General features: G+C 33.1%; 1 long non-coding RNA gene and 1 pseudogene across 5 annotated transcripts; both read right to left on the reverse strand.

The window, feature by feature from the left end:
• Positions 1 to 5: 5 nt before the first annotated feature.
• On the reverse strand, positions 6 to 3,889 carry LOC148209325 (uncharacterized; annotated as a pseudogene). Its single transcript, XR_015787347.1, has 9 exons — positions 3,414 to 3,889; positions 2,341 to 2,424; positions 1,748 to 2,239; positions 1,469 to 1,604; positions 1,147 to 1,308; positions 830 to 958; positions 485 to 679; positions 277 to 399; positions 6 to 185 (listed from the first exon to the last, which is right to left on the reverse strand). The product of XR_015787347.1 is annotated as an uncharacterized LOC148209325 (transcript).
• Positions 3,890 to 11,748: 7,859 nt separating this feature from the next.
• LOC148209326 (uncharacterized) lies at positions 11,749 to 15,058 on the reverse strand. Of its 4 annotated transcripts, XR_015787454.1 has the most exons (5): positions 14,769 to 15,058; positions 14,503 to 14,620; positions 14,136 to 14,401; positions 12,385 to 12,533; positions 11,749 to 12,232 (listed from the first exon to the last, which is right to left on the reverse strand). It is a non-coding gene; the product is annotated as an uncharacterized LOC148209326 (long non-coding RNA). The 4 variants fall into 4 exon arrangements; XR_015787455.1 differs by having other exon boundaries at positions 12,379 to 14,401; positions 14,769 to 15,055; XR_015787452.1 differs by having other exon boundaries at positions 12,385 to 14,401; positions 14,769 to 15,054.
• Between the last annotated feature and the right edge of the window lie 1,099 nt (positions 15,059 to 16,157).

The raw sequence follows: 16,157 nt of genomic DNA on the forward strand, positions 1-16,157 counted from the left end.
AGAAGTGGAGCAAAAAAAATTTCTCATTAAAATTTGCTTTTCTAGTGAACTTTCTGTGAATACAACGCCGTTGCACTTTACAGGGTCTCTTGACCCATACCCAACTGCTGGTAATTTACGTAATCAATTCCATTTAACCTAATGCAACATAAGAGCTCCTCTGGCAATTCTTCAGGTTTGTTCCCCTGTTTCATAACCCAACAAAAAGTAAGAAGAACTGGACAGTTTTCAAAAGTCAGCACCAAAAGAGACAAGACATGGTTAAAAGAAACTTGCCTGAATTGTGAGGCCAACATCCAAAATGCAGCACTTGAGTCTGTCAAGGAATGCTTCAAAGCCTTTCCTTGATATGTAACTAAATCTGTGCATATCCAAGTCAATTTCCAAGTAGTTTTCTCCCTGTAATTCACCAGTTTTTTTCCTATGAACCATTCTGTAATATGCAGCAAATTCTGTCTGTAATGAAATGAGAAACTTTACTTACCAAGTAAAATTCGTGTTGAGGACGTGAGAGGACAGGCTTTTCGTTGTAAGCCTGCATAAGCTTACGCTCTGCAGCGCTCATCGGAAGATCCTCCACGTTTGCAACTCGCCCCAAAATTTTCAACCTCTCCCTGAATGGTACTATTGTGTCTACTGGGAAACCTTTCACCCTTTCAACTTCATCATCAATCAGCTTCTGTTTTTGGAACCAGTAAACACAGTAAAAAAATGCCCGATATCACATCAAAGTATTGCAATAACAACAGAATTTTAATGCAGTGATTGTGAAACAAGTTATTGAAGAAATAGAAGGATTGAATGAGAATTTGCAAGTGCTGAATCTTACCCTGATATTTTCTTGAAAATGAGATGTAAGTTCCTTAGCGTATGCATCAGAAAGCTTGAAGTACAAAACTATACTTATCCCTTCTCCATCGGTTTCGCCTTGAAAAATTGCCGCAGGATACAAGGGGATCTGTTGAATCCAATAACAAGATCAAAGTTACAACTTACAACAGTCCAAGGCAATACAAGAAAGAATAGTACTCAAAGACATTGCAATATAGATGATTGTAAAAGAAGCAAAAGGGAAGACATCAAACTATCAAGCAGTTATGACCAACCAGATACATCATCACGTGCACAAGTAAGGCATGGATTTACCTGAACGTTAACAACAAGAATAGGTGGAAGTTTTCCAGAATAATTAGCCGCAGGCAGTTCGACAAATCGAGCGATGTGATCCACTTTCGATGTGACAAGAACACATCAACTCCAAAGGGTTGGTAAGCAGCATGACTGGAAGCAAATTCCTTTTTCTTGTCCCTGCAAATTTGTACGATTATTTTGCGGAGTTAAAATGAAAGGATGAGATCATTAATTTTGGATTTGAGAGATCAAACAGTGAGCCAACTCGATAAACAAAGTCCATGTTGTAAAAATCATTGATGCAAATGGAATCATAGAAAGACTGTTCCTCTCTTACTTTGCATAGTTTACTCCCCGAACTTTGAAACTAGCAGGCTCAATATGTGACCAGCAATCAAGCATTTTCTTTCCAGCTGGGCAAAAAGGTACTTGAGAACCTGCCATAGGTCTTTGTAGAAGCGCTTTCGACGAAACTGAAAGAAACAGAAGAAGAATAACTAAATCAATCAAAATCAGAAGAAATCTAAAAGTTTATGTGGAAGAACCAAGGATGCAGTTAGCCTAAACAAGATCAGTAAGCCAGAATATGAAAAGCATACGCTTCTTGAACACTCACATAAAGCAGCATTAGAATTTCCTTCTTTCCATTTGAACGAAAGTTTCAAGGCCGCCTTTTTCAGCCCACTCGGAGGACTAGAACTTAGTGATTTTCTCTTTTCAACAGAGTTTATAGTTGATGCAAGACAAGGCAAACAATTACTTGGTAAAATCCCACAATTATCCAATATTCCATCCCCTTTGCCAGAACTTTCACCAGCAGTAGAGGAGATCTCGTCGATGAATACCGGTTCGTTGGCCTCACTCAAGTGTCCATGACCCTTGAATTGGGGTTCTGCATCATCTGAATTCATGGTCTGAGAATGTGAATCCCTTGATACCTGAATGCTGGAGCTGCTCACAGAATGTACTCTTGCTGAATTCCCTGGTCTATGAATCTGATCCGGGGTTGCACTATGTCGACTTGCATTATGATCTCCATGATTAGCATCTCCAGAAGATGAAACGCTCGATGTTGATGCACCTTCAATGCTCTGAATTGATTGTATGTCTGCAGGAATTCACAAGGTTGACAATGGTGGATTTGATTAAACAACAAACGGAAAATAAGAAAATTACCCATCAATACAACATTTGAAAAAAAACCAATACCATCAGGAATACTTTGGTAGTCTTCATCACAATCTGATTCAAATTTTGCAACCGTATCGAACCATGCCTCGTCGGAACTTCCTGCTGGTGCCACAAATGATACCAGACTCAGATAAAAAGCCAGAAATGGATTATAAAGTACTTGTTGTTCACAGCACTCAAAGACGAGTTCATTATCCCATTCTTTCAAACGTTTGTTGTAAATTCTTCCATGTTGTTGCTCTTGAGAGCAGATATTATGATATCATGATAAACAAGATCCCCGGCATGAAAATTTAAATTGAAAAAACAGAGCTCAGGATTGGCAAATTATGTATAAAAAAGTTGAGAATTTCGGACGTGCCAACTTGTTAGACAAGAGGCAAAGCTGGCTACATTGAACTGGCTCATTTCCTGAAGTTGGATTAAGTAGAAACAGTTGAATTCAATATTTTTAAGATGTAAAACAACAGGTTCTAAAAATATATGAATAATTTTTAAAAAAAATTATTATACAAATCGGACGAAGAAAACTCCTGAGACAAGTCAACCACATTCTGCTACATAATGACAGAATTCCAATTTTTTAAGAGAAAATGTAAGAGTAGGGAATCTTATATGCTCTTTCTGGAAGAACTAAGATCTGGGAATCTGCAAATGACTTGCAGAAACTTTGAATATGGCGCAGCTGCCAAATATTAAAATGCTTGCTTTCTACTTTATCAATAAAAATTCGAAAGTGAGAAACCCAATTTCTCAATTGTACAAGCAACCCAAAAACTCAGACTAAGAGGAGAAAACAGAGAAATAAAGAAGTTGCCAGAAATGAACACAAAGGCAGAATGATTTAATTAATTATAATCGTAAAAAATCAGCTGAATAGCTTTGGAATGAAAATAAGTTGGTTCCATCAGATATTTTTTCTTTCCCTCATCAAACACCGCAGAAGACGTACATTTCACGCCAACATATGAAAAGAAAAACGGCATCAGAAAACTCAAACAGACAGACAGACAACCGGAAGAAAGGCAAAATAAAATTCTCTCCCACCAGAATTAAATGAATAAATAAATAAAGAAATGGGGAGATGGAACCTTGGAAAGTGGGATTGGAAAAGGAGCGGTGGTCAATTGGGTCGGACCGGTGCGATCCATCAGAGATTCCAGAAAACGCCCTGGTTTTGAGACCTCTCCGCCTCTTCCTCCGGTTCTTCTTCCTGGAAGATTTCTTGAATTTTCCTCCGACGCAGCCCTCCGGCGTGGACACGCAGGCACCCATAGAAAATCACGTAGGAAAAAAGAACATCCGAGACAGAGGAAGCTGCCTTTGGACACTGAGTTATGGAGAAGGAGAAAGTTAAAGGTAGAGATTGGAGAGTCCCTCCCTCCCTCGCTTGCTCCCTCCAAATCTCTGTGTGTCGGGAGACTGTCTTTTTGTGATTGAAAGTGTGTAAAATATAAGCGTAAGGAATGTGAATGGAGAGAAATAGGAGATGGAGATGGAGGGAAGATGAGAGCGTAAGAAGCAGAAGGCAGAAGCTCGGCTATGGAAAATGGATGGAAATTGGGAATTGGAAATTGGAAGGTTTGAAGGAAGACCAATCGCGGGCGAGGGCGGGGCTGGTGAGATGGAGATGGGACCGACACCAGATGACAGGTGGCAGAAAATGATTTATGCAAACGTGTGGGAGTCTGCCATCTTCAAAGCTTTATGCCAAATGCGGCTGCCTTTGCCTTTGCCTTTGCCTTTCACATATATAAATATAAATAAAATATAAATATATAAACTTTAAAATTTCTCCCATTCACATTCACATATCCCTCTCCTTCCTTTCCTTTTCCCATCTAATTCTTCTTTTCTTCATTTTTCTTTTAACATAAATCTAAATAATTCTAACACTTTAGTTGACCAAATTCCAACCTCCATCTATGGTCGTTATGAATAGTAGTTTATTGAGTTAAAATATCATTTACTTTTTTAAAGTTGGAAATTCAAATCTCTCGTCGTTTCGTTGAAATTGTAGGAAAAAAAATGAGCATTTCTCATTTATACCATAATATAATGTTCTATTAAAAAGTATCAAATACACTTTTTTGTTCTCGAAGTTTGAGTCTCTAAAATTTGAAAAATAATTCTATGATGTGGTAGCTAACTTTGCCAAACTAAATTTACTAATATAGACCTTTTAATGAGTTGGTAATTTATTAATTTTTTTTTTAAGAAGCCTATCTCCTCCTCTTTATATTCTTTTATCCTTCTTCCTCATCTGGTGAGTGCTAGTCGACATTGGCCTCTTTTCTAGTCACGCCCCTTCCTACCGATGTTTCCTCCTTCGACAAACCTCCTACTTGTCGTTGTGCTTAGGAAGCTCCCTCATTCCACACATATGTACTTCTATACCCTCATAACTAAAGTATTCCTTTTGAACTTCTAGGAATCAAATAAACTCCTAATTCAAACCTTATGGACAAAAAGTGTATTTTGCATTAAAATATATGTTTGGAATTTTTAAAATTTAGTCCTTAATGCTTTAACATTTTTCAATTATTCCCTTCTTGTCGTTGGATGCTGAAATTGATTGATTATAAACTTACATAATATAGGGTCTAGTAATTTATTAGAAAGTCATAGGAGGAGACGAGCCATCAATGAGATAAAAAAAATTTAATTCTTCACCTAAATTTCTAAAAAGTGTTAGAAATTTCGATTTCCATTTTGTTAGGTACTCGAATTTCTCACCTAGATTTTTGTCGACTATACCGTATAAACTTATAAATAACTCATTTTAACATGTATTTTATAATTAAAAAAGTATTAGAACATTAGGGACAAAATTAAAAAAAAAAACATTAAACATCTGGCACTACAGGGAAAGAATACATAAAATATTAATGCAAGACATATATTTATCTGGACTTCAAATATATACTGAACTTTTCTACCACACGACCTTTAAATAAAATCTTCGTAATTTTACATTTTTATTTCAGTCCAAAGACCTCGGACAAATAATATACACATGATATTTTTGTCAACCCAAAGTGGAGCTTTAGTCAAATTCTCAACCACTATTGCAATTACTAATATAATATTTTATATGTAAAGTACAACAACTGAATTATAAATTTTTAAAATTGAGGGTCCAATTCGAAAATAAAATAATAAAACGATAAAAATGTAAAAAGTAAAATAGAATTAAAAAATATATATTTTTATCTTATTATTATTATTATTAATCATTCAGTCCACAGAAAAATAAATAAAAACATAAAAGAAAAATAACATAATAATTTACAACTTTCGTCAACTGCAATACGGTCGGCCAAGATTGTGATTTTGAAAGATTTAACATTTTTTTTTTGCCCTTATATTACCATTAATTCATTTTCTTTTAAAAGAAAAGTCAGAAAAACAAGATGATGTCGCTTTTGACATTTTGTGATCATTTTTATCCGTGCATTTTGCATAAAGAAAAGATATTTGGGGGAGGAAATTCTGAGGTCAGTTTTTATTCCACTTTAATTTATATGGTTTCATGTGATTTGAATATTGAAACTTTGAGACAAATAAAAATACTTTTTGCTAAATATTAGTCAAAATAACGAACGGTTAGTCCAATACGACACTTGAATATATTTTAAATATTATTCAAACATAGTTCAATGGTAATTGACATATATACAATATTTAACTATGTTTCAAATATTATTTGAACATAGTTCAATAGTAATTAATATATATCTCTAATCGAGAAGTTCTGAGTGATTCTCATATGTTGTACTAAAAAAAATATATTATTTATCTAGGTCAATATTTACCCTTCAAATAAAGGAATAAAATATATATATGTTGAACTTTTTTAAATCTAGTTCACAAAAACTAATGATATATACTAAAACAGAGTTTGAGAAAAAAAAATTAATTATTAACCTAAACATAGTAAAGTGTATCAATTTTTATCAACTTTTTTTTTAAGAACCCGTGAGTATCTGGACCAATAAACCACCTATGTTGGTTATCAATTTTCGATTTTATTAAGTTGAATCTCGATATGAAATAAGCGTTACAAATTTTACTTTAGATGCCAACATGAGTATAGATCAGTAAAAGTATCTCGAGATTGGCCATTAATCTTAATTATCTGTCCACTAATTTTAAAGAAAGTAACGAGAAACCTCTAGTTAATTTCATTAAAAATCAAGGTTGGTACAAAATCGACCATTGAATAACTGTCAAGACAAACAAACAAACAATGCTCGATTTGAAAAACCAATTGTAATATCGTTTTTCAAAGAAATCTCATCAATTTCATATCAAACATATATTTTATCATCCATTAAATACACACGAGGAATACTTCGTTTTAACCATTACTAAAGGAAAACTTATCAAGTTTAGGGTAAAAATTACCATACTTTTTCAATTTTAAATGTCTTACAACACTTGTCTAGTTTAAGATGTAATTTGTCTTGCAATTTTTTTTTTTTTTTCCTGAAGACTAAAATACTTAATTAATATTAATTTAAAAAGAAAAAAAAAAGCCGGTTTTGTCGATTTATTATTGGGGTTGTGTGTAAAGAGGGTATTGCCAAAATTTGGAAAAGAGAGACCGACAGTGAATCAATTATTAATCACTGAAAGAGAGGTGAAGTGCCTTTAAATAAATAAAAGTGGAGTGGGCCATTCATGATTCATCTTCCTTTAATCACTATTATTACTCTCTCACTTTCACCATCCTCTTCCATTACTCAAATCTATTTTTTAAAAAATCTATACCGTGTTGATATTAAATTTTCAAGTCGAGTAGAATAGAACAAGTCATGTGAGAAGGTTTGTACATAATAAACAAATACTCTGATGCTTGAATTAATTTAAAACTTGAATTAATAAGTCGATTCTAGACAGAATCACCTATACTAAAAGTGAGTACATATTTATAAGAGTCGTAGAAGAGACTGTTTGTTACATCCCATTGTCGAATTTGTTATACAATTGTATGAGTTCGTCCTTAACATTCAAATATTTAATGCATTTATTTGTAGTAGTTAAAAATTAATGCAAGAAGAAGAAAAACTAGTTCCCATCGGTACAAAACTAGGAGACAGTTTTTTCAAATTCTCACTTTGAAAAAAAATATGTATAATCTTATCCCCTCACGAGAAGTTATCTACTTTGAAAGTGTTAATTTATGAAACAAAACTCATCTCCAATTGATGTTGAAATTTCCCACCCCTCCTCGGTTGGAAAAAAAATATGAAATTACACATAGAATGATAATGTATAGCTAGGGAAAACAAACCAATTACTATAATTTCAGTTGAAATGTTTTTTTGTTTTTTTCTTATTTTTTATTTTTAATTTGTGAGAAATATAATAAGTGTTTGGTAACTCCTCGTATTTCTCATTTTTCATTTTAAGAAACGTAAATTTTGTTTACAGCAAAATCAAGGATCCGTTTGCTAACATTATCGTTTTTTTCTTGTTTTTTTAATAAAAAATATATAATTATATTTGGTAACTATTTTTTACACTTGAAAAAGTTGCTTCCAAGCTCGGTGAATCACTTGAACCCTAATACATTTTTGGTGCTATGGAGCTAGACCAATGATCTATTACGTTTTTTTTTTTGTTTTTTCAAAGGAGGGTGGCTTCCATGCCCGCCTTTTGGTTGTCATCGTTGGATCAGTTTCTTTTCCAGTAAGTGATTGCTTGGCTTTTTTTTAATTTTTTTTATTGAAAAAAATAAGTAAAGTCCATTATGTTGGAAACAGAAACTAGTAATAAGAAACTTGTTTTTCTTATTTCCAAAATTTATATACAATTCTAACAACGTTTCAATATATATATATATATATATATATATCTCTGTTAAATGTTTAAGTTTATCAATAAAATTAAAAGCAATAAATGAGAACGTTCTTATTTCTTATTCATAATTCCAACCTTTTTTAAATACAAGTAAAATTTTTATCTATAATTCTTAACTTATAAAATTCATAATAAATATTAAACAATAAATATGACATATATTTTTAATATTTTATATAAAAGATTAAAGGCTAGAGAAATGCATTCTTTTTTCTAATACAACAAATTAGAAAAATGAGAATTTGAACCTCCAACTTTAAAAATAGATGTCAACCACAGCCAATCATGTTGACATAGAAAAATACATTTCTATTTTTATTTAACGGAAACAAAAAATAGAAATCGAAATAAAAAACATTATGAATGGTCCTCAAATTTCAAATATGACAACTAAAGGTTGACCCAGACAAATTTTCTATCATTCTAAACCTAAACCTACATATATATCCCAAAATAGACTTAGTATTATATGGTAACTCCTTGCTAAAATCTGATGTTAGTGCAAGATTCGAGGATAGGAATCCGTGATTCAACAACTTGGGTTTATAATTACAATTTCGTAATTTGGCTATATCTTTATATATATAGTTTGCTTCTAGCTTAATAGGTGACATATTCGGAAAAAAAAAACAAAATAAAGCTTAATAGGTGACATGCCAAAATAAATAACTAAGGCTAAACATTTTTAGTTACATTTTCTCTAAGTACGTTTACAAATTATATCAATTTAATCTTTCCTTTAAAAGACTTCACAATATTCTTTTATGGAGTGTTTTAAAGGTATGATAAATACACAATTCATTGTCCTAAAAGACGTTGAATACACTCTTTACCGTTATATTTTTAGATATGTAATTTTAAAATTTTAGATATTAAAATATCTTATTTAGAAGTAATCCAGGTCTAAAATATGACTGATTAATGGAACAAATACAACAAATGAGGTAATATCAAAAATACAAATACTCTCAAGCATCTTGAAGAGATTCTAATAATTGAAAATTATTGCTAATTAATCACCCTACTCTAACATCCTCAATTAATGACAAAATACCAAACATCTTGATTTTTTATTTTAGTTATTTATTTATTTATTTATTTTGAGGAGAACCAAACGTCTTGAATATATGATATTTATTCGGGAAAAAAATAAAAGAAAAACATCCTAAATAACTTTGTAGCCAATAATTGGTGGGAACCTTAAGGAATGATGTGGCCCTCTTATTCGTCATCTACGTTTCTACCAAATAAATATTATTTAATGTGGCTATCATTTCTGTACTAACGAAAACAAATATATATATATATATATATATTATGTATTTATTGGTAGATTATGAATGTTTATTCTTAAGAAAAAAAAAAGTTTATGTATTTGTATATTGATTGGCATGGATTCATTTATGAAGGGAGGCACGTAGGGCAACAGCTAGCCGGCAACACAGTGAATAGGATGCCCAGCCGAGGGGCAAGTTCCATTGCCTTTGAATGCAGCCACGTCTATTTTCAATAATTGGAAGCATATATTGTATTTTATATACCAGAAGAAACAAAATTATTTATTGGTTTATGAATGAGCCTTGGAATATTGAAAATTAACAAGTTTTAGAGAGAGGTTTGAAGTGAACAATGGGCATTAAAAGCCTAGTAGTAGGAAATTAAATGGGGCAGTTGCCACTTTTGCAGGGGTTGGCCCACTGTCCTAAAAGTTCAGAAAAAGCCAATAAACCCATGATTTCAGGGCTCCTAGGGATTAACACATATATCTTCAAACAAAATTAAGAATCGAAGTGTCAACATTTGAAGCCAAATATCTTAAGGTCAACTTCCAATTTTGCTGATGCTATATTTTTTGAGTTTCTAAACAACTTACTAATAGAATAGTTGGTGATTGGACCTGCCAACACAGGGTTGATTAATGTTGTCCAACGAAACAAAATTGTGGAACTCAATGAAACATGGGTTCTCTACAAATATTTTTTTACATCATTTTAATAGTCTTTTATCTATTATTTAAGCTGTCTCTTTTCCCTAGCATTTACCAGGGGGTAAAAGAAAATATTTATATCTTATCAGAGTTGTTGGACTTTTATTTTTAACATTCTATTTCAAATTTTGAACTTTCTAAATATTTGGTATCAAACCTAATACATATGACTGAATTACCAATCAAACATGGTATAAGGCTGAGGAATAAAAGACAGAGAGTTAGGTTTAAACACAAAGGGAAAGCCCCACCAAATTCTGGTGAACTTAATGAAGATTTAAACAATCATACACCGCAGTAACAAAATCATACTGTTGAATGATAAAATTGCAAGGTAGAAGATTTTCATTTTCATAAATCATTTATGCAACTTGTTCTAAGTTGGGTCCACCAAGCATTAGGAGGACCAATAAATGCAGGCAGCAGATGCAGAAAAAAGGACCTCACGTGTGGTTCAAGCTAAAGTTTGGCACAAGTACAACAACCTATCTAGATGAGAAATAAGATTGCCCAAGTCTTGAACACTGAAGGCACATTTTGGTCAGAAATGGCACTGGAAAAGGAGCCAGAAAAAAAAAGGAAAACTTAATAGTGCAAAGCTATAAATGGGAACAGTGGTTTCAATGGTGTTAGTTTCTGTGTCAACATCCTGCAATAATTCAATGACGACTCCAAGGAAAGATATGTAAAAATGAGCCGAGAGAGGAATCCGTGTCTGCAACCAAACTACCCCACCTCATAGACTCAGTTGCTTTGACTTGTTCGTTGGATGACAGCCGGACGGCTGAACAACCGCTCCAATTCAAATCAAAATTTGTCCACATCTCCTAACTTCTAAATCAACTGCTTACAATATAGAAAAGAACAGACAAAAATAGAGTTTTGACCCTGCCAGCTAAAGCTTGTGCCCAAAATATTGAACTTTTCAGTTTTCTTTTCACCTCTACATCTAAGGCCGATCTATCTAATCTTGATGAGTTGTTGACGGCCAGCCCAAAAATTTTGAAGGGTGGGCTTTTGCAGTTGTTCACGCATGGACCCAATTTGCCAGTCGTGTGAAATTGGCATCTAGTGGGTTGCATCTTCACAGTGACAACAAGATCCAGAAAATACAAACACTACCAAACATATACTTCTATTCTGGAGGTACGGTTTATTGCCCGTATAAGCCAGTGATTGAATTGAACCAGAGAAAAGAAAAGGATTCAAATAAGTGCCTTTCAAGCATCAAATCACAATATGTAGCTACTAGCATCTAACTTAGGTTCCCCCTTGAATCCTAATTTTGGAAAATCTGTCCCCTGATTAACCTAAAATTGCGAGGTGACTGTTAAAGCAAACCCCTAAAGACTTGAATTTACTATATGGAATGCTCGGCATTAAGAATGTGTTTGGGATATAGTTTTCGAGACAGTATTTTCAGATGATAAAATTTTCCAACAATTGCGTTTAGGAAATATACATATAAAAGATAGAAGCACCTATAAGATATAAGAATACAAATGGCTCATTGGTGTTGCATGGTGTCCCAAATAGGATGAATAGTGAATTCTACGCTGCGATCAAAGTTCTAATGAGCAGAAAAGAATAGTCTTATTGAAAAACGTTCCTTTTCTTTTTTCTGAACTCAGAGAATGCACCAAACTTCCAGCATGTTAACAAGGCCATGGTAAAAATCAAATTGCTGTAGTTTGCTTTCTAGTCTTAGCTGCACATTAGTTTAACAAATGAGGAATAAAATCCCAAAATCAATATATAATGGTCTACCAACTGATCTTCCTCCACTTTTTTTCAGCAGAATATCTGTTCCTGATGGGTGAAAAAAATCTGATTTCAAGAGAACAAAAACTATACTTAATAAAACATTGCTGAGGAAAACAACTAAGAAATTGATACATGGTGCACCCGTTTGCAACTTGACATGTGGAGTGGAGAAAAGCCATGACCGTGAAGATATATTTTTAAGATTACCATTCTTGACGTGTATAGACCACTGGCGAAGCGCACATAAGTTCATTAGTTTCCCATGGCCGCCACTGGCCCACTTGGCAACAGCAACTGTATCATATCAACAGAATTAGATGGGTTTTTGGCCGGAATGGCCAAAAGAAAAAAAAAAAAAGTTTTCAGTAAATCAGTTATATAATGACGCAGTCTACAGAAGCAAAAATTTGGAAATCCTTGTTAGGAAAATGGATCCGCACATTTACCAGATAGTCTCCTCTTCATTAACGGTATTATATCCTCATTTGCCTTCCAGCACAGCAAAAGGAACTCCTATCCGGGCATAAAGACCAAAGACATTCACCCTTCACAGCACAAAGAAACTGCTGCCCATTGATGCAGAATGTGCCAAGACCTCAAGAGGCATTACAAAACAACACAAGTTACTGCATAACTCATAAGATATGATGTACAAAATAATTGGATAGATTTCCAAGTAATAATTGCCATGTTATGTTAGTTGCATCAATCATGTGCAATTAAATTCAAGCCAATAATGGATTTTCTCTTATTCACTGATGCCTGTGATGCCTGCTCACAGGTAAATTAAATTAACTTTAATCTGATCCAAGCAAATATGAACTTTTTAACTACCATGGGCTAGTCTGGAGGTAAATAAATGCCAATGAAAGAAGAATAAAGGATTGCGAAGGGTTTCAAGCCATTGTGGCTACCGACCTACGATTTAATATCCTACGAATTTCTTCCTTTTGTGGGACTAGTTTTTTTAGATGACATTGTATTTTCTTTCATGTTTTCCAATGAAAGTTTGGTTTTTCATTAAAAAAATAATAATAAATATATATATATATCCAATAAGTTTATTTGACATTCAAATATAGTAGGGTCAGGTTGTTGTTTTGTAAGATTAATCAACATGCATACAAGTTGGCCCGAATCCAATGAATATCAAAAAACAAAACAAAGAAAACAACTTTTTATGTCAAAAATTAGACCCTTTAGTGACCACATTACTTCGATAATAGAACTCTACTAGATAGACAACATGCTCTGGTAAAAATATTGTTGAGGAAAAACCTGGTAGATCTTTGTTCAATGAGGAGATTGTTAAGTTTGTGACAAAAAGTGGTCAACACATCAGTTATACGCAATGAAATTTGTGGTTGAGTTTTATTGATAGGTGGTATGCACATGAACATAAAATTTTACTCGCATAAAAGCAAACTCTCAGTGTGGTAGGTAGTGGATGAATAAATGACTATCTAAGTAAGTACTCTTCTAACAGTGCCTCGTTCTAAAAATTGTGGAAAGTGTTCAAAATAATAGTTATGCAGCAACGAGCATCTGATTTTGAATAACCACATTGGCCAGATACCATTTTCTTAGAACCTAGAGTTCAAACAGTTACATCTCTTAAAGACTTTTTGAGGCTCGATTTGAAACATTGAATCTTATATCTGACAATTCTAGACGTTTTGGGGGATCTAGATGAGAGAGATATTCAATGTTTCTGCTGCCTCAAGTTGTGACTAGCTGTGAATCGATTTTTGTTTTGACATATGATAATGATATTCATCGTTGTTCAGTCTGTTATCAAGGTTGGACACCTTTTCTGCATGAATAATCACAATTTGATTTGGTAACATACCAAATATACTGGTATTTAAAAGAACTGCCTGAATACTATAACACAGGAATCCCTTTGGCCGGTCCCATCAATCTTGGGTAGTGTTAATACATATAGTTGAAGTTGTTTAAATGATCAATTATGTCTAGCCCGAAGTTACTGAAAACCAAAAAGAAAAAAGGAAAAAGAGTTCCCAACAAGTAGAATTCGATTAACCAAAACTCATCCAAAAAGTACCTCCTATTAACTACTTACCAGACAAGTTAAAAGAAAGTTGATCACATATCTCCCGAACTTTATAACGATGTAAACTTAAATCTAAAAAAATGTGATGCATCTGAAATAAATAAGAGCGTATTAACAACTTACCTGTTCCCTCATCCACCATTTGGTTCGCATATTATTCCTCTTTTACAGAGGGAGTTCATCTCTCTCAGATAAAACAGCAAGCTATCTGTCTTTAATTTCCATTGAGCAGTTCATCTCAAGAGTGGATTCCTGGATTTAAACGCACCAACAATAAAGTTCTTGCTCGCTCCATGAAATTTTACGCCGTAATTGTAACTGCCGTGGGATTCGTAAACCAAATGACATTGCATTTTATTAGGCTCATGATTTTCCACTTTATCCATGAACTGCAAAAGTAGATATGTAAAGATATCAGTGATGGCTCGATTGACAAGACACATTTGATTTAAGCTATCCATGTGATTTCGATTTCCTCCACTCACTTTACCTTCAAAATAAAATTAATCGTTCTACCCTTTGCTTGCCCTGTTTCCGAAACTCGCCTTCCGGTCATATGCATCATTATTAATTTAACCAGCCACAGCTTCCGGGGAATGTGTATGTTTCTGCGCCATGATTTTAGATAAATTATGATAATCCACTTTCCTAGAGACAAATTTTGACCATATCCTATAAACTCTCCCTTCAAGTAAATGGATAGTTTAAGTAAAACAAACTGTAGGAATGAAAATGGGGCGATGAACGAATACGAACCTCGTAAGAGTACATGAATCCTTCTTCGGACCGAACTGAACTGAACTGTTTATTGTCCCCTCCAACTCTTCTTTTTTGCTTCTTTTCGAGCATGGTATTGACGTATCGGAGATGGAGAACGAGCATACATGGAACTTAGTCGTCGAATTCGAACAGTTCCCTCGAGAAGATGAAGCACGGAGGCTCGAAAAAAGTTTACCTCTCCCAGTTATTTGGCGACTGGCGCAGCACAGAAACACAGCACCAAATCTTGTCATTGTTTATTTAAAAAAGCCCTTGCTTTCACAATAGATAATGAGAGACCCCAATTCCTGCAATTTTGTTATATATTTCTTACTTCTTTTTTGTAATATGTTAAATCGGGTCATTTTCTTTTCCTAGTACATTGCTCCTTTTTTTTAGGTAGAACACGATATTTTCTTTTTTTAGTATACCATGTGGGGTGAACATTCGAACTCAGATACATATCGGTTTCAATTATCACCGAATTATGCTCGTTTTGGAACATATCGTAAATTAGAATATTGTATTGTTCATGCTTACATGCAAATTTTTAAGATGAGAACCATGATAATTTGACAAGGTATCTTTCATTTTGTATAACTACGCAATTGCATCACATATTTTAAAGTTATGTGATAAAACACTGGTCAATTATATAATGTGTTAATTTAATAGCAACTACAATTAAGTTGTATGTTGTTTTGTTGAATATTTTTTTCCCCTTATTTCAATGCTGGCAGACTTGGTTAACACATTCATCAAGCCGTGTCTCAAAAAAGAACCTCCACCACTTGAGTTACCATGTCAAAATGTTTGAAAATTCAATATTTGTGGACACAATAAAATAGCATTATTTACATTTCAACACGACATACTAATCGTCATTAATATGAAATAGACGTAATTTACAGAATAATAAAAAAGATACGTCAGCATAATTATAAATATACTTATCCTAACCAAACAAAATTGTTAACCTAACTCTTGTGTATTTTGCTTCCAATACATGTAAATAGATTGATAATAAATTTCGATCAATTGATTAAAATAATTTAATGAATGAATTTTCATTGTCATCAAATTAATATTTATTATTTTGATCATAGTTTTTATAGTAAAATATCAATATCTCATGCCAAACCGAGCATAGTTCGAGTGGTTAAGACACATATCTCTGATTAATAGGTCATGAAAACATAACTCAACTGGTTAATATATTATTTACCTTTTCTAGAATTAAACGTTAAAATTACCTCACTTATATCAACTATTTATAATATAACATAAAAAAGGTAGCTTATCCCATATAGATCTAAGTTAATATTTTTTAATGCCAAAAAATGCAATTGCTCCAAATTGGCTTATTTGTGGATTTCCCAAAATAGA

The sequence above is a fragment of the Momordica charantia genome (assembly GCF_013281855.1).
Source record: "Momordica charantia cultivar OHB3-1 chromosome 9 unlocalized genomic scaffold, Mcharantia_2.0 BLBB01000009.1, whole genome shotgun sequence".
NCBI classification, from domain to species: Eukaryota; Viridiplantae; Streptophyta; class Magnoliopsida; order Cucurbitales; family Cucurbitaceae; genus Momordica; species Momordica charantia.